Source organism: Embiotoca jacksoni, unplaced genomic scaffold (genome assembly GCF_022577435.1).
Source record: "Embiotoca jacksoni isolate LCO1_2020_lvr unplaced genomic scaffold, fEmbJac1.0.p SCAF_34, whole genome shotgun sequence".
Classification (NCBI taxonomy): Eukaryota; Metazoa; Chordata; class Actinopteri; family Embiotocidae; genus Embiotoca; species Embiotoca jacksoni.
The window spans coordinates 3,994,593-4,016,302 of record NW_027185386.1 but is presented as its reverse complement, the minus strand read 5'-3'; the positions used below and the strand labels follow the sequence as shown (position 1 = coordinate 4,016,302).

General features: G+C 42.7%; 1 long non-coding RNA gene across 1 annotated transcript in view; it reads left to right on the top strand.

Annotated features, from left to right (window-relative positions):
• Positions 1-2,691: 2,691 nt before the first annotated feature.
• LOC138207835 (uncharacterized) overlaps positions 2,692-21,710 on the top strand; it is a 53,031-nt gene continuing 34,012 nt past the window's right edge. Inside the window, exon 1 of the long non-coding RNA XR_011179040.1 lies at positions 2,692-2,766. This is a non-coding gene — a long non-coding RNA (uncharacterized lncRNA). The remainder of the gene's footprint in view (positions 2,767-21,710) is intronic.

Genomic DNA, 21,710 nt, shown 5'->3' with positions numbered 1-21,710 from the left:
TAACACTGATGGGAAGAAGTGGCTGCGTGATTGTCTTCGTCACGCCGGCAACACCGACGTTTATTGTACACATGCTCGCTGCAATTATCGCGATGGCCTACATTCTTCCAACCTGCCCATGTAAAATCGTACATCCAAAAATAGACTCATTTATGGCAGCCGATGTACGTGAACAGATGCTCACTGTCTCCTGCATGTCCACTGACGAGAAAAATCACCCGTCAGAGCAATTTATCTCGCTGCCTTTCAGCCCGACGGCTCGCTGTCGTCGTGTCGTAATTAAAAACGACACCTGCCGCTGATTTTTTTTTTTTTTAAATTTTTCCAGTCATGCTGCTGATTTTTGGTTGCTTGTCAGCTAACCTCTCCAAAAAAAAAAACCAACAACACAGGGACGCATTAAAAACGCTCAGCCTCAGCCCGGCTGCCACGTTAATTTGCATCGGCTTCTGGGATGCTTTTAGTGGCCGCAGGAGTTCCACATGAGTGAAAATCCCATCAGGCACACTGACTCTATTTTAACAGACGCAGCAGCGACAATAATAAGAAGCAAATCTGTTCCTCAAACTTGGCTCGACTGAAAATTGTCTCGTCGTCCCCCAAGAAAAAGCTGCTTCTGTTCTCTATACCTGCTTTCAATTGGCTGAAGGAGAATCAGTAAATCAGCGGTCGGTGTGCGAGAGAACGCTACGTCTAATGATGTCGGTGATAACGGTGTAGGTGACCGGGTGGATGGAGGTAGCGCTGAAGCTGTGATGTGACACAAAAAATGTACAAACTTTACAGTATTGTTCGGGAAAAGTCTAAGAGTTTAATAGTTTAAGGAATGTAAAAAAAATTTTTAAAAAAGGGATAGAGAAATCGATTTTTTTTTTTTACTTTCAGTGATATGAAGCACGATTTGATATATTGTTGAACATCAACCAGATTAAACTTTTCTCTGTGTGCGTAACTGCCGCTGGGGGGAGTCGGGGGCTGTGTGCACACTGCATGGGCTGTTTTTGATGGGATGTATTTCTGAGCCAGACTCTGGGGAACAGTGAACAAAAACAGCAATTTGTGTGAGCAGCCAAATCATAAACAAGAAATTAAACCATTTTCCTGGTCTGCCAGCGGTGAACAATCCAGACTGAAATTGGGTTCACTTTTCTTTTTTCTTTTCTTTTCTTTTCTTTTCTGCAGAGACAGTCAAAAGAGCGGGTTTCATCGCATCAGCGGAATTTGGACCGGATGAGATACGGAAACAAGCCGTCACTTTGCTGCCCCGCTTCCAACCTGTTGACACTGTTGTGCAACTTAATTGAAAACAGAAATCATTTATTCTTTACAGATTGCTCGTGGAGAAAGTAATTATATTCCTTTGCTAATTACGCAACTTTATTTAGCTGTTTATTTATTTTTATTTATTTTCATTACTCGCCCGAGCTCCACCACATGTTGCAGCTTTTGTATTTAATAAAACGTTGTGACCAGCAGTCCTACAACTCAAAAGGATTTAGTGAAAATCCTACAACAGCTAGCTGAGCCTCTGTGAAAGCCCACGGCTCTGCTGAAGTCCACGTTGACACGACCTTTAACTCCTGAATGTGCGCTCACACCGTCACTCTTCTGTTTCTTAAAGCACCAAACAAGTCCTTCAACGCAAACAAACATATAGCTTGTTTGTTCCTATCCTCAAATACGACCAGAAGTTTTCCATATAATCCCTTTTGTTAAGTTTAAGCACACAAAAACACTTTGTTAGGAAAAAATAATGGTTTCGGGTTAAAACGATGATTTGAACCCTTTTGTGAGTTTACTTCCATAAAGTAATGTAACTTTCGTCGTCATGGCAACAGCAAATGCTGCTCTGAAAAACCTGTCCCGACTCATGGTTGGAAACGGGAAGCGAAGAGAAACCCAACCCGCCTCATCCTGACGAGGAAACACTCACGTTATACGGACGTTGTCCGAACTCCACTCAATTCACCGGGACGCCAAGAGTCGTTACGACCACTGGAGGGCGCTTCACTTTGAAATGTAACTGAATCATTAAGCTGATTGAACCAAAGACCTATGGGGTTCTTTTTTTGGAGGACAGTCGAAGTGCTGCTGAAATCTGTGGGGCCTCAAAAACACAAACTTGAAAACTCTTCGTGACTGCAGTCGTGTGTGCGATGTGCTCGCTGTCAGAACTTGATTCATTTTCAGCTTCCTTCACTCTCACACGTTTGTCACTTCGTTATCATTCACGATGGCCAGAATCGAGTTGTTGTTTTTTGTGTGTGTGTGTAACCGGGGAAGTTTTTGCGTGTTGCGTTTGCGACTGTCCGGGCTGGGCCGGCTGCTTTAATAACACTTTATCAGCGTGTGCTGATGTGCAAACCCATGAAGCACGGTGTGAGATGGGCCTTCAGTCACACGTCTTCCCGACGGTGTTTTGAAGGACGATGGTGAAATATGGAGCCCACCAGGTCTACGCCGAAGGGCAACTAGATAGATGGATAATGTTACTTGTGTATGAGTTACACGCTCGGTGCTTAGAGCCTATAAGTGAGTGTAATGGGACGGAGTTGAAGCGGCCACGGCGCCCGTTACGTTCACATCAGCGCGTACCTCTTCTTACACATTTGTTCGCTTCTTTTGTCGTTCTCCGCTGTTCCACCGGTTGCCAGGGAACAGTATCAGATGAACGCTGGGTCTTATCTTGTCACACTCCTAATTTCCTGTGGACCGGCTCACCCCTGTGGCTGCCGTTCCCGTGACGATGGAGATGAAAACGAAGAGGTAAGTGTGTGTGTGCGTGTGTGCTGCTGCTGCTGCTGCTCCGGCTAAGACAACAGTGTAGTCACACAGGGTGGAGTGGCCTGTAATGACTGGGTAAACAAATGCGGAACATATGGAGCTCTCCGGTCGCCAGGAACACCACCTCCCCAAACAAACGCATCTCACATTTCATATGGAGATTCATCAGGACAAAAGGATGTGTTCTGAATTTTGCATTCAAAAAGGGGCCTCGGCACAAAAAAAAAAAATTATTATAATACAGGTTTCGCGGCACCATGACTACTCGTGCACGGCGCTGAATGGTCCCGATCCTCTCATCGCCGTAGCGAACGCAGCGGGCGGGTGTTTTGTTATTGTCGGGGATTTGGCGATGCTCTGTCTCACTGCAGCTGCACCGCGGACACCATTTACACTCCAGTCCAAGACCGATAAGCCAGGCAATTTGAAATCTAAGCAGCGATGGATGGATAGGAGAGGGCTGTTTTTCAGAGAAGGCTGTGGCCCGAGTGAGTGAAGAGTTTGGTGATAAAAGCAGAGTAATGGTGTTCCAGCTGCGGTGCCTCCTCTGGATCAGCAGCAGGGAGTCCGAGATTGAATAAAATCCATCTAGTGCAGCCGGATATTCTCACACTTTCCTGAGAAAATTGGAAAGAATCCAGAGAGCTGCAGCGTTCGCCACATTTAGTCTTGCGCTTACCTTTTTTCTATAATTTTAGACCATGATCCAAAGAACTGCAAGGCATGAGCGAGTTTAAAAAAAAAAAAAAAAAATTTTAAAAAAGGGAGTGCATCAGAAAACTGAGAATTCTTGCTGGAACTTAGAAGTTGGAAAAACACGAATTGCTAATAAGACCCAGTAATATAACCTTGTATTGTGCGGTTGCTCAAGCAGAAGCTCTGAATATGTTTTCCGCCACTTGTAACTACGTGAGAAGAGCACACACACTTTAAAGCACACATGCTCGCTCAAGCATTAGCCCTCAGCATGAGATTTGACTGTGAGCATGCTCTGCGTTAAACAGCATTCATATTCAGAGTGTCTTCCACTGAAGAGGCCCTGACTATCCGACAAGCACTTAACTCTTGTTTTTCTTAAAGCTCCTCTTCCTGATTACGCAGGGTCTGAATAACCCCTCTAACCCTGATTGGCAACATTTAAATTGCAAATGCGCCGGGAAATACATCATAAGAGCTAAGAGAGCTTTAAAAGAGCAACGCGACTTTTCTTAAAACACATTTATCAGTTTGTTTTATTGTCTTCGCAGCAGTCCAGTGCGTCGCTTTGTAGTCGTTCTTCCGGCAATCAGATGTCAGACTTGGAGATATGTGGGCCTGCTGTCCCTGTGCTGAAGCTCTCGCCCGATTAAGATCTGTTACGGCGCACAACACGGCAATTCAATTAGTCAAGCCCCATTCACGTTACCCAGTGAACTGTGCACAAAAGCAGGCACGCCCATGCACCGCCGAGCACCAGGTAACAGTGATTTAAATATGCAATCAATCCCTCTTGAAAAACACTAATTGATATTTTTTTTTTTTCTTTCTTTCTTCCGTTCCCCTTTTGCTTCTTAAATGAAAAATGACTTCACCTGAATGGGATTTATTTGGAAATGAAGGCGTCGTCTCGCATTTGAATTTCCATTTGTGTGTGTCATTTATTTACGTGCGTGTCTGCAGGAGGTTGTTAATGGCTCTCTCGCTAGTCAAAATGTAAATAACTGCTGGGTAATGTTCCATCCCCTTCCCCTTATATTCCCCCTCCCTCGCCGCCTTAGCGCCGATATAATTATTACTGTGCGTCCCGTACACGAGGAAGCAGCTTTTAATCCATAAAGGGTTATCAAATCACATCGGAGCTCGTGTGGAATTAACTAATAGCTTGTTTTCGGGTTTATGATAACATTATGCATTCTGCTCACTTGTTGGCATCTTTGTGTTTAGGGAGTGTGTGTGTGTGTGTTTGCGTCCCCCCCCCCCCTCCCCCACGCATCGTGATCCCCTATTGGCTTCCCCCCACCCTTAATACTCCCAGCGGGATGTACACCCACATCATCACCACAGCCCTCATTATTGTGTGCGTCACAGAGCGTATGCTGAATGTTTTTTTTGCAGTCCGCCCAGAAAAAAGTCTGAGTGGAAAGCGGCGGATTATGACAATAGGTTTCTTGTTGTTATAGTTTAAAGTAAAGCCTATGAATTTTATGGCTGCTGAGCGCAGTTCAGGGGGACAGTTAAGATAAACGATGGCTTTAATTCGCCTGAAATGAATGTTGAACGTTAAAGGTAATGATCTACATCAGAGGTTCCCAAAGGATTCAGACCATTTCCCACCGTGTCCCCATATAATAAAATTCACTGATTTAACCATCCAGTAGTCTCAGGAAGGCAAAAAAAAAAAAACAACATTTGTCTACTGTTTCAAAATGGAAGAATAAATTTGCATCTCTTCCGAGAAGTGGCCCCACTTTGCGACTCAACTGCCGACTTCCCTTCAGCATTGAAAGGTTCGTCTGACCTCTTTGACCTCAAAGCCACTTCAAAACTCCACCGGCTGGAGTCAACGACTGAGTCTGAATCTGACTGCGTCAAGCTAACGTCTTCTGTGTCAGATGGACGTCACCCTACGAGCACAGAGAAGCTTTATTTCTCAAATATTTTTACATCATTATAATCACAAACGTATCGGTAATAACTGTAAAAAAAAAATGAAGTGACATTGTTTTTGGCTTTGGGCCAGTAGGAGTTTAATTGTTCGGCCTTTTTAGTAAGTCTCTTGGGGACCTCCAGGTGGAGCCCTGCGTACCACTGGTGGTAGACGCACCATAGTTTGGGCATCGCTGATTACATCTCTTCTCATATGAACAGTCTGATCAGATAAACTGACACCTTTCAGAAACACACCACAGTATCAGAATGACATGATGAAGTTGTTAATTCAGACCATTTATCAAATCTGAATCCTTTGAAATTTAATAAAATTTCTCTTTCATAGCTAAAGTTATAAATACTTACAAATGATAACAGCTAAATTTGATTAGACTTCAAAGAGAAGTTATTTATAACTATCCTCAAAAAACAAACTAGAATAACACTTTGGAAACCTTGAAATACTACAAGTTATACGGGTAGTTGCTAAATTATTCAACATTAATAAAGAAAATGTAACTGTAGATGTCAACCTGAAAATCGGTTAAACAGCAGAAGATATAAAATATTGATTACTGGTTGATTTTAATTTTTCTGACATGGTGAAAGAAAAAAACCCATTCTTACGTTGTTTTTTTTTTTTTTTTTTATAAATGTTTTTATCCAAGTATCTGAAGACCTGAATCAGAACCACCAGCTTTAATAAGCTCAAAATATTGATTTGATGCATAAATAGTTGATCTGAGGCTCTTCTGTATTTAATTCGCTGCAATCAGCTGATAATTTCTCCATGAAAAAGACTCTGAAATACAACGACACTGTTACAGCTTCATTGGAAATTCAGCATGTACAATGAACAGAGTTAACATTAATTACAGCCACCGACCTCTGTGAACCTGATCATGTTACATGTTTTCATCTCTGGTCTTTCAGAGATTTGTGTTATTGCTTTATGAATCCTGGTGCTTTGCAGCTAAAAGGATCCAGAATAAAACCGTCTGGAATCGTACTCTCGCATGTGAGTGACAGCGGAGTAAATAGCTCTGAGAAATTGTGAGAATATCCGAACAGGATTTAAATTATACATGGTGTTTGCTGATTGTTGCAATCACACAGCACATCCTTCCAAGCAGCAGCAGTGGCTTCAAATGAAGCAGAGTGATTCCACAGACGTCCTCCTCCTCCTCCCTGCAGCCGCTCCGACAGGCTTTTTAATTGGCTCATTCAGATAACATGTCATCGCTGACATCTGCTAATCATCTGTCCGGTGCCTGTTCACACTTCCGCCTGTCCGTTCGGAGGGGGGTGATTGGTGGTGGTGGTGGTGGTGGTGGTGGTGGGGGGGGGGGTTGCAGGAGGGGGCCTGATTGCCTCTTGGTGCCCTCCGTCTGGCCCCCGAATCATTCTCACCTCCTGTCTGTATCCGTGTCTTTCATTTACACCCTGCGTCTCACGGTCTCTCTTCTCCTCCGCTGGTGCTCCCACACTCCCACCTACATTTCAATTTCGATCTCAGCATCACTTTTCATCTCGCGCTCCACATTCACCACATCTCTGTGTGTAAGTGTAGCGCTGCAGCATCTCTTACCCCGCCTCCCCTCCCCCTCCCCAACCCCCGTCTCTCCCCCGTCTGTCTGCGAGAGGCCGATCATTCACTCTGATTCAGTGTTGTTGTTGTTGTGATCAACCAAGGATAATTCCGGTTCATTATAAATTGGATCTTTTTTTTTTTCTTTTTTTTTAATAATCGCAGCCATCGTTTCCATCAGTCATGACAACGTAGTACTCACCAATTTAACTGCTGAGATCCAGTGGCGCAAGAAACATGAGACCAGTGTACTGTTTCAGACAGATTATTTAAACCATTTCATCTGGATGGAAAACAGGAGTAATCGTCATCAGAGCGTTGTCTTAGAAAGGTGTTTATCTAATCAGGTGGTTTGTTTACAATCTGTTCCATTGCCTATGTTTCTGTTCTCATTATATCTATTTTTCGCAATGTCACCTGAAGATCCGTAGAAGAAGTTGTAATAAACTGTTGTTATCCTTTGACACAGACTGCACTTCTTCGCCTACAAGAGGAAAAACATGAAAACGATGTGACTGTAGTCATGAACCTTAGGGGTCCAGTTTGTAGGATTTAGTGTGATCTACTGGCATAAATGGAGTATAATATGTATACAGTCCCCTGAAAACGAAAAATTGTTGTGTTTCGTTACAATGAGCCCTTTATAGTGAGCGGATCCTCTCGCACGCAGCCCACCATGTTGCCCAGAAGGCACAAACCAAACACCGTCTCTCTTTTGAAGTGTTTAAAACACTTGGAACAAGAAATTGAGGCGAGGAGACTTCAGTTGGTCGAAATCTGCGACTTCAACCCGAGACGCCACTAAATCAGACATACTTCTCCTTAAAGAGAATTATCACTTGAATCTGCAGCTCCCTTCGGCTTGTTCGGCTCATTGTTCAGCTGTCGGGCCTGAAACTGTATTTTTATACTTCATCATTCATCTCATAGCAATTTTTTTTCTTTTTTTTTTGGCACCGGAAGGCAACAGATTTGAGTGAAAAAGCTGGAAAAAAAAATCCTCCGTACGCTGTGAGCTCAGCACGAGTCCGCAGACAGATGCAGTTGGTGACTGATGGTGACAATAATGGAGTTAAAAAAGTTAGAAAAGAGTGAATATTGTAATGTTTGACTCTTCTTTTTTTTCTACTTTTCTACGTGGCTAAAATAAAACAGTAATAGCAGGTTTATTATTTATTTTTAATTGGTTTTGTTCTTAGGTGCTTATGGCAACTCATGTTTGGCCTCTTAATGTTAAATGAACTGTAATTATAGTTGTATTTTTGTACCAAAACAGTTGACAGTGACCACTTGTATAGCTGCATACTTTAAAGTCACAGAATATAGTGCAGATTTGAGGCTCTGCTTTGTTTTGTTGTCTATCAGCTGCTGCCACTCTCTAATATTTATGTTTGATTGTCTGCAACAGCTTGTACAGACGATGTTTCCACATATTCAAACAGCCTTCATTTGTCTTCTTTGTCTCCAGTTTTAACAACCCTGCAGAAAGCATTCAGGGCCTGTATGTATTGCATCATATAAACTATGGATGAATGGAAAAAGGAAACAATAAAAAAAATAAATTTAAAAAGGGAGAGATGGCAGTGGTAATTGGTGGTGAACCCCCCCCCCCCCCCCCCCCCCAACTCCTTCCTGCATACATTTAATAGCTGTGTAACTCAGCTGAGTCTCTACAGGGCTTATATCCTGTGTGTGTGTGTGTGTGTGTGTGTGTGTATGTGTATCTGTGCGTGCGTGCGCGCAATGACGCATGTAGGTTTGTAGTACCGAGGATGGATCCTGTGACAGTCGGAGAGGTGGGGGTTGAACTGCTGTAGCTGTTAATGCATGGAGCTCAGCAGAGATAAAAAAAAATAAAAAAAAGAGTTCACTGAAGCTTTTCTTGATAACACGGGTGAGACTCAGTGAAGTGGTTGGAAAACATTGAACTCCGGGCTCATTGCCCAGAGAATTGTGCCGCTCCGTCCTCGGGGAGGTCGTCGATGGATTGCCGGGCTCCATATGGTGCTGCAGCAGAACAGAACGCACTTGATTATATATTTGCCTTGTCAGTGTGTGTGTGTGTGTGTGTGTGTGTGTGTGTGTGTGTGTGTGCGCGGCCCAAATGAGGTCAAAGCACGAGAGACCACAACTGTGCATTTCACGGAGTAGTTTACGCCGCCTGTAGAAGCCCCACAGCTCAACATTTTCCCATGAATACAGAGGAGTCGAGTTGCGGTGAATACGGGCCGACTGTTCAAGGACGCCGAGTGGCTTCTTTCCCGCCGCGTATCTCCTATCTTCATCGTGTCGTTTTCCTCTCACCTCCATTTATCGGCGGGGGCTCTTTCATTCTGCCCACCAACACATCCGGTGATAAATGACGCCGCCCGCAGTGCATCATCCCGCATGAGTCACGGCCGCTCGACTCCAACGTGGCGCTGAAGAGAGTTTGTTGCCGTTGGAGGTGAAAGTCGTGTATAAAATCGGGTGTCGCGGTCGACGTCGTTTGATTATTGCGGCGGCAGAATGTGCGTCCGCGTAGTGGTGGGCGATACGACAATAATAGACTGTCGGATAATATAATTGCGTTAAACGTGAGACATTTTTCTATTATTTTATAGCGTGGATGCTTTTCATTTCATATCTCGGGGGAAAGCTGCGAATCAATTAGCACGACTGATTTATGACAATATTCGATTTTTGTATGATTTTCGTATCAACAGGACAAATTACTTTTTCTTATCAATCTAATATTGCCAGTTTAGCAATTTGGCCAAGTGCAGCTTTTGGTTTGTGACCTGAAAAAAAAAATATCGTCTCTTTGTGAGCGAGTTCTTATTTTAATCGTATTTATACGACGAATGAGTAAAAATTATTCAGAAATTCACACAAAAAACTGACCGATAAATAATCTAATATAACAAATAATGAATTCAATTTTCTGCGTTGCGAATGTCTCTTTCTACTTCCCTGTCATGTAAATAGTCTCGTGACATCTCCGGTTTGTCTTTGACCCTTTAAATGGGACCCAAACACCGAAACAGGCGAGATTACAACCATATATGTTGAGCAACAAATCTCATTTCATAAATCTCTGTTTTACATAATCACATCACCAATCTGACATCAAAATATAAACGTACCTGTCCTTCGTGTGTTGCCTTCCAGTGCAGACATCTGATTTAAAACCATATTTACGCGGCAAACCGGTATTTGCTGTCACATTTTATTTGAGACTCTGCATCTCCTGCTCGTTTTCTTCACATTCGTCCCTTCCAATTTCCATCTCCTGCAGTTTTTTTTTTTTTTTCTTTTTCTATAAGACCGGATCTCCCATCTCTCGCTACCATTGGCTGACGGTTTATGCTTTATTCATCGTGTCCCCGATAAGCAACAACGCCGCCCAGGCCCTCAACTAATCACGCTCCCGGTGGGGAGAGTCTTTTCCGTCATTAGCCTCACCTTTGGCCGGAGCTCTCCTCGGCTGCCGATGCTAATGTGGCGGTGATGAGGTTAGACGCACAACAGCCTGCGTCTGTAAGGATGAGACCTAATCACCGAAATCGCATCTGTCGTCGTCGCTCTGCTCTTGCTGGAAGCGAGCAAAGCGTCGGGAGCCCCCTAATTGCCAATCAGGGACGACTTAGAGTGCCGTGGCGAGGGGTTTTGGCTGAATGTTCGGCCAGGGAGGAACTACAAAGCCGACTTCAACGCGGTCTCAGATAAGTGCAGGAATTCAGACTGTAGGCGCGCAGAGGGAAGTCTCAGAGAGGTGTTTTTGTTCTCTGTGTTTTATTGTGCGAGGCGGCGGCGGCGTCGTGGCCCTTTGAAGCACACTGTCGGCTGAGACCCTGGCAGGAGCAGTTACGTCTTCCTCCCCCTTTTAACCATCACACTGCATTAGACGTCTCCTTGTGCCGCAGACTCCGGAGTCTCCAAAGTGTGATGCAATCCTCACGAACAGGTTGTCGTATTCTCTCTGTGTTTATTCGTGAATGTTGCATCATTAAAGGGAATTAAAGTGTAAAACCCCTGAAAGTAAACTCTGGGTCTCACTTTTTCAAATATTTTTCAAACTTTAATTACTTACCGGCTTTGTTGCTGAAATTTGCTACTTGAAAGCTGCTCTGTTTTCAGGCTGGTTGCTGCTACCTGTTATCTCGAATCAGGTAAATCTCTCGTTTTTACCTTTTTGCCCGTGTTTGCCAACGTGCCCTCCCGACTGGATGTCGAGAGTTGTTGTTGGTGACCAAGCGGCAACGACGGTGACATCGCCCGTTGGTTTGTGAACGGCTGTCGTGAAACCTCGAGTTCGGATTTCGGTCGTCACCATCTTACTTGTTCGCAGCGGTTTGGAGCCAGAAGAGACCATATTTGGATTATCCGGGGGAGGAGGTGGGTGAGCTGTGGATCTGAAACCTGATGATACTACGTCCCGCCCACCGATAGCTGTAACCTGACTGCACTACAGACTTGTCAATCAGACTGACATGCCCCCCCCCCCCAAAAAAAAAAAAACAGCTTTTTGAAGCTTCTTTTCTAATAAATGACGGCATTATTTTTTAGATGGACCGTCACAATAACTCGTGGAAAAAAATGTATCAGCTTCGAGTTTCATGAGACAAGTTGAATAGGAGTCTACGGAGCCGAGTTTTTGGAGTCAACCCCTTGTGGCCCTCGGTGGTATTGCAGCTTCAGGCGCTTCTGCATCTGCCTCATTTTTCAGACTTATATTTTATGTTCTGTTTCCTTCTGAATCAATTGGATGGGTGTGATAAACATTTATTTAGTAAAAAAAAAAATACTGAGACATAATTGTGACCTCAACTCAGAGAGAAAACTCTGATTTGATCCAGAATGGTGCAACTCATGTCGCCTGCTGTCTAGCAGGTTGCTCTCACGAGTTTTGTCACAGCTTTATTTCTTGTTTTAGAGAAGTGTTATGTTTGTTTTCGTTAGACCCAATATTACAACAGGCAGCACGCGAGAGTTCAAATGATCAGACAGGTTGTTAACAAATTCACGCTTCAGCCATTTTATCTAAACCAAATTATTTGGATAGCTGCAGTGTTGACTGCATCCCCAAATCCCAACAATTAAATTGGAGAGCAAATTATGTCATTAACAAGTGTGATGCAAAACCCACAACACAGGACTTGTGTGGGGAAAAAAAAGGAAACATTTGTCAAACAAATCTAACATTGTGTGACTCAGTGGCATCCATGTCCAGTGTCTCTGTAAAATATATCTAATATTTCTTAAAAGGGTCAGTTTTCTATACCAGCTGGGAACTGTAGTTTTTCACAAACGTCACTTTTGTCGGGGACTATTTTCGGAGGCGGACCAATACTCGGGGGAATTTCTAAGGCAGCTAAATAATGTACGTTGCATATGTTCATTATAATGAAGTAATGTGTCACCAGTATGGCTCATTAGTGTGTTGAATGGTTTTTGATAGCACTCTTTGGCACAGAGGAATAAGACATATCAGGCTTTCGAGCTTATTTGTCTTTTTTCTTTCATCTTTTAATATAATTTGTTGCCAATAATTAAAAAAAAAAAAACACATAAAGGAAGGAAAGCAACACTACGACGAGGCAAAAACACTTCCATCTTGTTAGTGCGAATCCCAAAGTGGAGCTAGAAAACAGAAAATACAAAACAAAAACTTATCCTTGTCTCAGTGTTTACAGTTTCTAATTATCAGCCAACAGGAAGTGACAAACAGAGAGTTAAATACAAACTCCAAACTGTCTTGTAAAACAAACTAATGAGCATTTTGTCTGGAGAAAGCTCGACTCAGCAAAGTTATGTCGTTGAACTCCCTCTCTGTTAGTTTTCCCCATGTATAAATAACAGACTGGAACGGAGGATCGAGAGCCCGGTACATTTTAGTCACCCTCTCGCTTCCACCGACTTCCCACAAATGTCCTCCCAACTCAACCCGGATCGGTATCATAAGATAAATATGATCCACAATAAAGTATCATGTGCTTTCTGTCACCTGGTAAACGTATGAAAATATATCTTTTTAGCAACGAAGGAGATTAAAAAAAGATCGAACGGGCCTTATTCATGCGAGCCGGGTCCGCTCTGTTAATCACATTGTGTTCTCTTCCTGATACTCTAGATGAAGCTAATATCGCTGAGGGATTAATATCCAGGTCTCTTATTAAACCTGAAATGGTTCTGGTGGTCGGCGAGTGGGTGGAAGGAGATCGTGAAACAACTGCCATGCTGATGGTTAACTGTATTTAGTCTTATTGGGCGCTGGGGTTATGGGAATTATGGGTTTCCACGTACTGCCTGTAAAATTCTATTAAGTGCTCATTATCTATTCTATTAAGCAGAGAGATGCACAAAGAACATTTTTGTGTACTTTTTACTGCATTTAAACACACAAACACTCACACCCATGTCTTATTAGTGTTTGTTTTTTTTAAGCATGATTTTAAAGGCCAATATTTTGGGTTTTAACCGTCTAGCGCCTGGAATTTTCTTGGTCTTTCCTCTTGTGCCATCATTGGGTAAGAATTGAATTTTGTTCAGTGAAGACAAAAGTTCCCGCACAATATATCAAGTGTGTAGGATCAAAATCTCTTAGCTGGAAGAAATACCAAAGAGTTTGAACCCATTTTAGTAACACAACATTTTGGAGGTGTTGAGTGATTTTTTTTTTTTTTTTGTCAGGACTGACATTCCCATTAGCTCTAGCTCTGCTAATGCTGACATGCGAAACCAAAATGGTAACAATAGAAAACAATAATGAAAATGCACATAAATGAAAAATTATTCTCAAAAGTTCTCAATATGTCAAGTTTATTCCCGACATGTCGACTTCTCTTTCTCAATGTGCGGAATAAAAATAAGGTTCCTCTTCTTTTTGTGCCACTGATACTCCATAATATCCATATCTATATTATGGCAATATATCCAGCTTTAATTGAAAAGACAATAATATCTATTGTAATAATGATACTTCATAATTTCCGATGACTGCAGCTGAATGTTGTGTAGTTTAAGGACCTCCATGTAACTCCACTATTGATTGTTGTGTCTTCGAGGCTTTTTCTCCTCCTATTCAGTCGATAGTTAATTGGTATCACTGAAGCAGTGTCCATATCAACAGAAAGATTCAGGCGTGATTCGACATAATGGAGCTCTGCTGCTTTTACACTTCAAAAGCTTTCGTAGATTGGCTGTCAGTCGGCTGACAGCCGGCAGCTGAGAGCCACTTCAGCCCGTCTGTGACATTGTCGACGACAACCCAAGATTTCACACAAAACGCCCCGAAAACGAAGTCTTCGCGGGAAGCAGATGAACCCATGTATGACTTTATTTAAGCTTCTTCAGCTGTGAATCACAAGCAGAAAGCATGCAGTGACGCCGCGCGCGCCGAAAGCATACAGCTGCGATATCAATACATCGAGCCGCTATTATTTCAAGGGCCCATAAATTAGGAGGTACCGGGTCACTTTTTCCGCTGTTAATTAAAGCCAATAATATAATGCAGAGGCACGGCTCGCTGTAATTGAGTTAATTACCGCTGGTAGCTTGACTTCTTCGCGTGACTCCCACACACATCCGCGGGGTGAAAAGGTCAAAACGCGCCTACGCGGCCGTCGGGAAGAGCGCCGCCGGGGACGTCGCTTCAGCCCAACGTATCGAAAACCTCTCGGTTTAGGATGAAAGAGCCTTTGAAGCTGGAAATGAACCAGTCGGTCTCACATTCATCATGCTGACGAAAGCGCAGCATAATAAAGGCAGAAATTAGATTGACTGTGTAGAATCGACCAGTTGAAACTGTAGCTATTGCATAGATATTGAATTGTAGGAGCACGCAGATTTATTGAAAGTTCGATTCCCGCGTGCTCCCACGATACAACAATTACAAATAGCCGAGCGTAAGGATGACAAACATCCACTTTTTCTTTGTCATGATTGTAGTTTTTTTTTTTTTTTTTTTTAACCTTAAAAGTTTCTTCTTTGTCTCCAACTCCTTCTCCATCTTTTTTTTTTCTCTCTCTCTTCCCCTCTCCTCACCCGAGACTCCGAGAGCTCCAGGATTAGATTAGCTATCATTTATAGCAGGCCTGGGAGGCTGTGAAGAGCAGACTCTATCAGATGGAGGGATAATGGTGCTTTATGATAGATCCTGGTTAATGAAATGCCACTGACTGTAATGAGATCAGTGAAAAGTGAGCTTTTGACCCGCTGAAAAGGGCAGGCAGCATGTTGAGAATATCCACTGAGGATGTTCTTGACGTCTAAGATATCTGGCCTCGTGCTCCCCCTCCCTCCTGTTCGTTTGGGACGCGGCTCTTCTGAATTCATGACAGTTCGACTTTTTTTTTTTTGGGTGTGAGGAGGATGAAATTGTTGGAGAAATGTCTCCCGGGTGCTACAGTAACACGGAGCCCGGCTGCAACCGCTCGAGCTGAAGCGCGACACGAATCGCACATGCAAAAAAAAAAAAGCACAAACATTGGAAATGCCAAAATGCTAATGCCAACATTTACCAGAGGCTGCGAGGTGGGGCTGTTCAAACAGTGGGAGGTGTGTAAGGTCAAGGAGAGGATTACTCATTCACACTGTGCCTCAGAGGTTCACACATCTGCGAACGGGGAAAATATACACAAAATAATTTCCGACAGCTGCACAACGAGCGTGAAGTGCTGAGCTTGTTAGAAACTGCTAACCGTGAAGAATACAATATAGAACGTGGAATTACAAACTTGGACATTACCATAAAATTCGAGTTAATTTGACTTTCTACTGTAACTTTAATTTTACAGACCACTTGAGAATTTATAGACGTCAATTGTTCCAATTACGAGTTGAATGAATGAAGTGCTGAGAGTTCATTAACGTAAGTTTTCAAACAGACAAAACTAGCGTACGAGGACACTTCCCAGCATGCATTGTTTAAGCGTTACAACTCTGCGTATGCAATTATTTTTTTTGTGTAGTTTGATGAAAACAAACTTTATGGAAATTGCCTTCTCTTTTTAATAGTCTTTTTAATACACATGAAGAAAAGTAATTGTTGTTTCTTTTCATAATATTTAAGAAAATGTGAAACATAATGAAGGTTAGTATTGCATTGCTGTAGACTTTGTACTGGCGACAGTTAAATGTTGAAATGGATGTTTAAATTCAAGAAATTGACAAATTACAATCTAAATACCACTTATGTAATGAATAATATATATTCTATTGATATTTTATTTTATACTAATTTGATTAATAATGGTTGGAGAAATATTACATTAAGACAAACTATTTCTGTTATAATCTTATTGTTTGAAACACAAAATAATGTACATATACCACCATATTGTAAACGTGTCGCCATGGCAGTTGATGACTTTAGCTGATCTGAGTGCTGTGTGGGAGAACGGATTTGATTAGAGCTGTATGTCCGTCTGTGATTATCAGACTGCCGTGGAAGAAAGTCATATATTTTCTCCCACCTCTGTCAGCTCGTAATTCTGTGTTGTTTTATAAAACTGGTCTGATACCTGCTTTTTAAACGTTAATGTTTCTCAAGCTACGTATCCACAGAGGAGATGATTAAAAAACCGTGATTGTACTGTAAATGGCAGCAAATGGAAACATCAAATTTGTCAAGGAGGCTGTAACGTTCCCCAAATTATTACATGGAACAAACACGCTTGTTAAAACACATGGCTTCACATTTCACCGGCACTCTGTTGCATCCTCTCGTTCTGCGGTGGTTTAATGGCACCTCAGCATTTGGTACAAAGTATGTAGTCGTGTGATGTTTTGTACAGCTTGCACAACACACGCCACTTCATATGAAGTAGATATAAAGCTGCTCTGTGATCCTATGAATAAGAAACCAGCAGAGCCTTTTTTTTATCGCTTAAAATAGTCCCCCCTATTTCTTCAGGATATATACTTCACAGGTTGTCAACCCCTCTTGTGCCCGCTCATTTCTCTGCGTTTCCTCCTCCCTCTCCATAAGTCAAGGAGTTGTGTGACAGCGAAAGGCATCTGAGAGCTGTCATCGTCCTCCACTCATCATCCCGCAGAGCTCAGCCCCACGTTTGAGTCTCTGTCGAGGGGTCAGGGGTTGAGCGAAGTCATCTATAGCTTCAGGATAATTCAGAGGGGGAGGAGGGAGGAGGAGGGTGGGGGGGGGTGGGGGCTGACAAGTTTTCATTTACACCTTCCTCCCCAGCCCTCCCGTCTCTCAGCTCTACTCCTCCTCTCTCCTGTCATTCCCCCCGGGTTAAGGGCATGCACTTAGTTCCCCTTTGAAAATATGTGTTTTGCATCTCAGAAGGAGACAGCTTACAAAGAATAAATTGGTCTCACGTCTCCCCAATTTTATTTATTAAAGTACCAGACCGTTATTTTACATCCGTTGCCTGTGGCTATTTAATTATGTGGTTGTTTTTTTGTTTTTTTTTTCTGTTGCAGACTGATTGTTTAAAATCCACCTGGCTGGCAAAAGACAACCTACTATCACTGTTTAATGAGATTAAAGTCTCCAACCGCACACGTACGAAATTCATTTGAAACATCTTTTTAACTTTCACAGTCTATCTGTGACAGGAAGCTCACCCACGGGCAGCAGAAGAAAGGCCTTCACTCGTCTCCTATCCCTTTTATAATAATATTTCTATTATTGTCAAGAAGTCATTTCCATTGCTAATCTCCTTTTGAAAAAGGATAGAGAGAAGTCACAGAGAGTAATATACTTTTTCCTTAATTGAAGAGTCAAGGCAGGATTAAATTCTATTTGGTCCAGGGGAGCAGCCCGTCCTGGTGAGGCAACAAAGGAAATTGATTTTGTGCCCCACATCCTCTCCTGCAGCTCCTGCCTCGCGCTCGGATGGCACGGCGTAGCGGCCATGTTAGGGCCAGCCAGGAAGCAATAAAGTTCCCCGCGTCTCTTTATCTCTCCCTGTGGAAGGTGGCTTGACCGCCACGCTGTTTGCGGGGATGAAACATGGAAGCAGAGCGAGTGAGACTTGTGGGTGGAAAAACACATCTCATTTTTTAAATGGATTTCTCCAGTGTTTGGTGGTCTGTATGCTAATCTAGCGTCTGCCAGAGGTCAGAGCGCATTAATTGGATACGAACAGATAATGCACTCTGCACATACGCAAAGATTTAGGAACCGTCCCAGAGGAGGACTAAAGTGGCCGAGAGAGGTTTCTATTTCCAACAAATTGATCTGAATTTCTTTTTATGAAATATAACTACCACTTTTAAAAAAAATCAAATAGTCCAGACATGTTACATGATTTTTTTTTTTTACACTGTTAAAACCTACATGTATTTCACCTGTTAATGGACCAATTATTAGGTAAAGTTCAAATACAAAACAATAAATCACATTTTAATCAAGATTAAATTTAAAGCTCCTTGAGCAAATATTTCAATATGATTAACAAGAGACAATTTGCAATTTGTTTTCCTGTCTTTAAACTACCTACTTCCATTTCCTCATTGAAAAATCCAGCGAAATAATTTCCCATCAAAAAGTTTAAATGCTGAGATGATATCTTCCATTATAGTTAAAAAAATGAATTCTGTTTCTGTACTACAGTCTGGCTGTGATGTCACAAGTGTGTTAAACTCTGATTAAACCCTCTCAACAGAGAGACGGCGACTATTCGTGTTGCTTCATCCATCAGCTCTGTCGTTACCATCGTTGAAGCTACATTTCAAAACAAACGCTTGACTTTAACGTTATCACGCTTTAGCCACTCCCACTGGTTTTCTGATTGCTCCGCCCTTCAGACTGACTGAGCGAACCTTCATTAGAAAACGGTTTTCAGACCCTGAAAGTGAAAGGAACCCAGGCTATTTTAGCTCCGCCCTTTTCCTGGATAAAGCCACATATATATATTTTGTAATATTTCTGTGACACATGATAGTGTTGTTTTATTCCCCTAGTTTGCAGTATTAGAGTGGCATTTAAAGACCGCTGCCACACTTAATATGCTTTTCAGCTCAGCCCCGTCACGACCTCAGCTGCTCTGTATCAAGCTCTGACGGTCAGAGGATGGGTTTTGAATTTCAACTGTGCCATACCTCTGAGGAAACCCTTTCAGACCCATTGAGCCTGCGGGAACTTTGGGCTCGAGAGGACGCCTCTGGGCAAGTTGGCATGCTCGTAATATCGCGGCCAGCGGTCACCGGGGGCGAAGCTGACAGGCTAAAATTTGCAAAGCTGACCTTCTACTTCTAATTAAAGTGTGTTTTCATGCGGCCGGATGTGGCACAGCAGCGACGTACTCCTCTGTCCTGCAGCTCTCGTCGCTGTGGCGGCACACCGGGTTAGCTCATCTGCCTCACTGTCGCCTCCTTCACACTTTGTTTGCTACTTCACCAAACGTGTGAAGTCCTGACACCTTGCTGAGTGCTTACGCAGGGGCCGCTGTCCGGGAGGAACGTTAAGTGCACCAATAACACCGATCCGACATGTCCTCGAACACGGAGACGAGTGGAAAACCGCTCACACAGGTGGCACGTACGCACACTCGCACGCGGCACACGCCTCCATACGCACACGCCGGCTCTCCGCGGAGATGCGCGCGCTTGTCTTTCCACTTACTTTTCTTCACTTCAGTGCGAGCTGTGAATTGGAAAGTGGGATCGTGGCTCACTAGAGGCCCCGGCGTCCTCTGAGATAGTTTTCTTTGGGAATAATGTGAGTTTGGTGCAGCGCTGCGCTTCATAACAGGACTTTGTGGTCAATTTGGATGTCGGTCAAAAAAACGGAAAGAGAAAAGCTGAGAAAAATACTTCCTCTCGTTTAAAATATGTTAAATATTACACAAAGCAAAGTCAAATGGGCTTCGATTCAGACTAATGCACTGAAAGTGGCCTCGTCATTGTTTCCTTATAATGAAGAATCACCTGAAAGGTCTATTAGAGCTCATGTGAATTGGGTTTTCTATTAATGGCACTGAAATCTCATGATTGAGTAGGGACTTGTTAATGTGACAGATAGCAGAGAAAAAGCTTTGAATTTATTTGTGCCTCTCCACTCCAATGGTATCCTGTGTTTCTGCAAAGAGCCTAAAGTGTCTCCTCCATGATAATTATACTCTTTCACACATCTTGTTTTTGGATTTTTAAGTACGACAAATTAGAAATCCTTTGTCAGCATCCTTATTAATGTGTTGAGCAACACAAATGCATTGTGGGAGAAACAAAGCTTCTTTAGTGAAAAAAAAAAATGCCAATAAACATGACAAAAATACACACAAACAAGCTATTGTGAGATAACTGCCGTTCAGACGAAAATTGGCTTTTAGCAATTTAAAAACCTAATATTTTGTCATGGTGATTGTTTAAAGTAAAATTGCGATCCGAACCGGGCTGTAAACAAACCGTCTTCACTTTGCAGACTCGGTGTTGAAGTGACAGCCGTGTGAAATGATCAGTGCCCGCAGCTGTTTGTGTGTGTGATTAATGAAACGGCCTTATCATCTCGGTTGCAGGACGGAGCAGGAGGGGCCTGGTCAGTGCCGTCTGATAGGGAAACTATCTCGCGCTTCTGACAGCAGTCGCGTTATTTGTCCACTCATGACAGCAGAGACAGAGGAGAGAGATTGCTTTTAAGAGTCCTCACACATATTACAAAGCCGTCACTGGCAAGAGCGCGCTGACAGCTTTTTTTCCCCCTCCGTGGGAGTGTGGGATGCTCGGGGAGGCAGAAGGTGCCGAGATACCAGTTGTCAGAGAGGTTAAATGTGGACACTTTCCCACCATATGACGATGCCGATCCCCGAGGCTGTCCTCGTGCAGCAGGTCCCGCGGCCTCTGAGACGGACAATGTGCCGTGACTCCACCTGGTGTTAATACCCACTCCGGATGATTGGATTATAATCTCGCAAATCTCCCACAGCATCTCGAATTCGGGCATGAAACCCGCATAAGATATGATCGTCATGTCAGAGACACGTGTGGCTGATTTAATGGATGCGTTTTGATCCCATACCTGGCATCGTGCTGTAGAGGCCACCGTTACGTGGACCTCTGCTGTTTGATTTGACAGCAGTAAATCAATCAAAAATCAAAATTACATTCACGTAGCTATGTTAACTTCCAGTCCCGGGCCTCATACTGAGTTTTTGTGCTGCTTGCATTTCTCTGACTGTCATAGTTTCGTATTAGCTTCAATTTTTGATGTTTTTTTTTCTTTTCCGGAGAAGCAGGGATTTAAAAAAACAACAACCTTATGACAAAATGTATGCTATTATTTGCATTTGCAACAATTGAGTGAAATATTTGCAGATACTTTCCCAATAAGGAGAATATGAAAAAAAATATGCAGATTATGTGCCGATTATAACAACATATATGGAGTGGTTATAGCCAAGTATAATGATTAATTTCGCTTGTAAATTATTGATATACTGACTCACTGCAAGATACAAAAAAAGTATTCATTAGAACTGCCCTCCATATTGTGATATAGTGGACCTAAATATCACATCACATCCTGAGCTAGAGACCACTATAAAAACCTAAAATTATACTTCCAAATGTAACTGGCTGTATTTCCATGACTTATGTTCATGTGCAAAAGTGCCCTTTTTAGAAACCTATATTTAACCAGAATATGTCCCATTCAACATTTCCGTGCTTTATTTCTTCCATAATGTCACACCAGAGTGTCCACAGCTGTCTTCTGTCTGCTATTTCTTCGACAGATATTTTATTATATATGAAAATACAGATA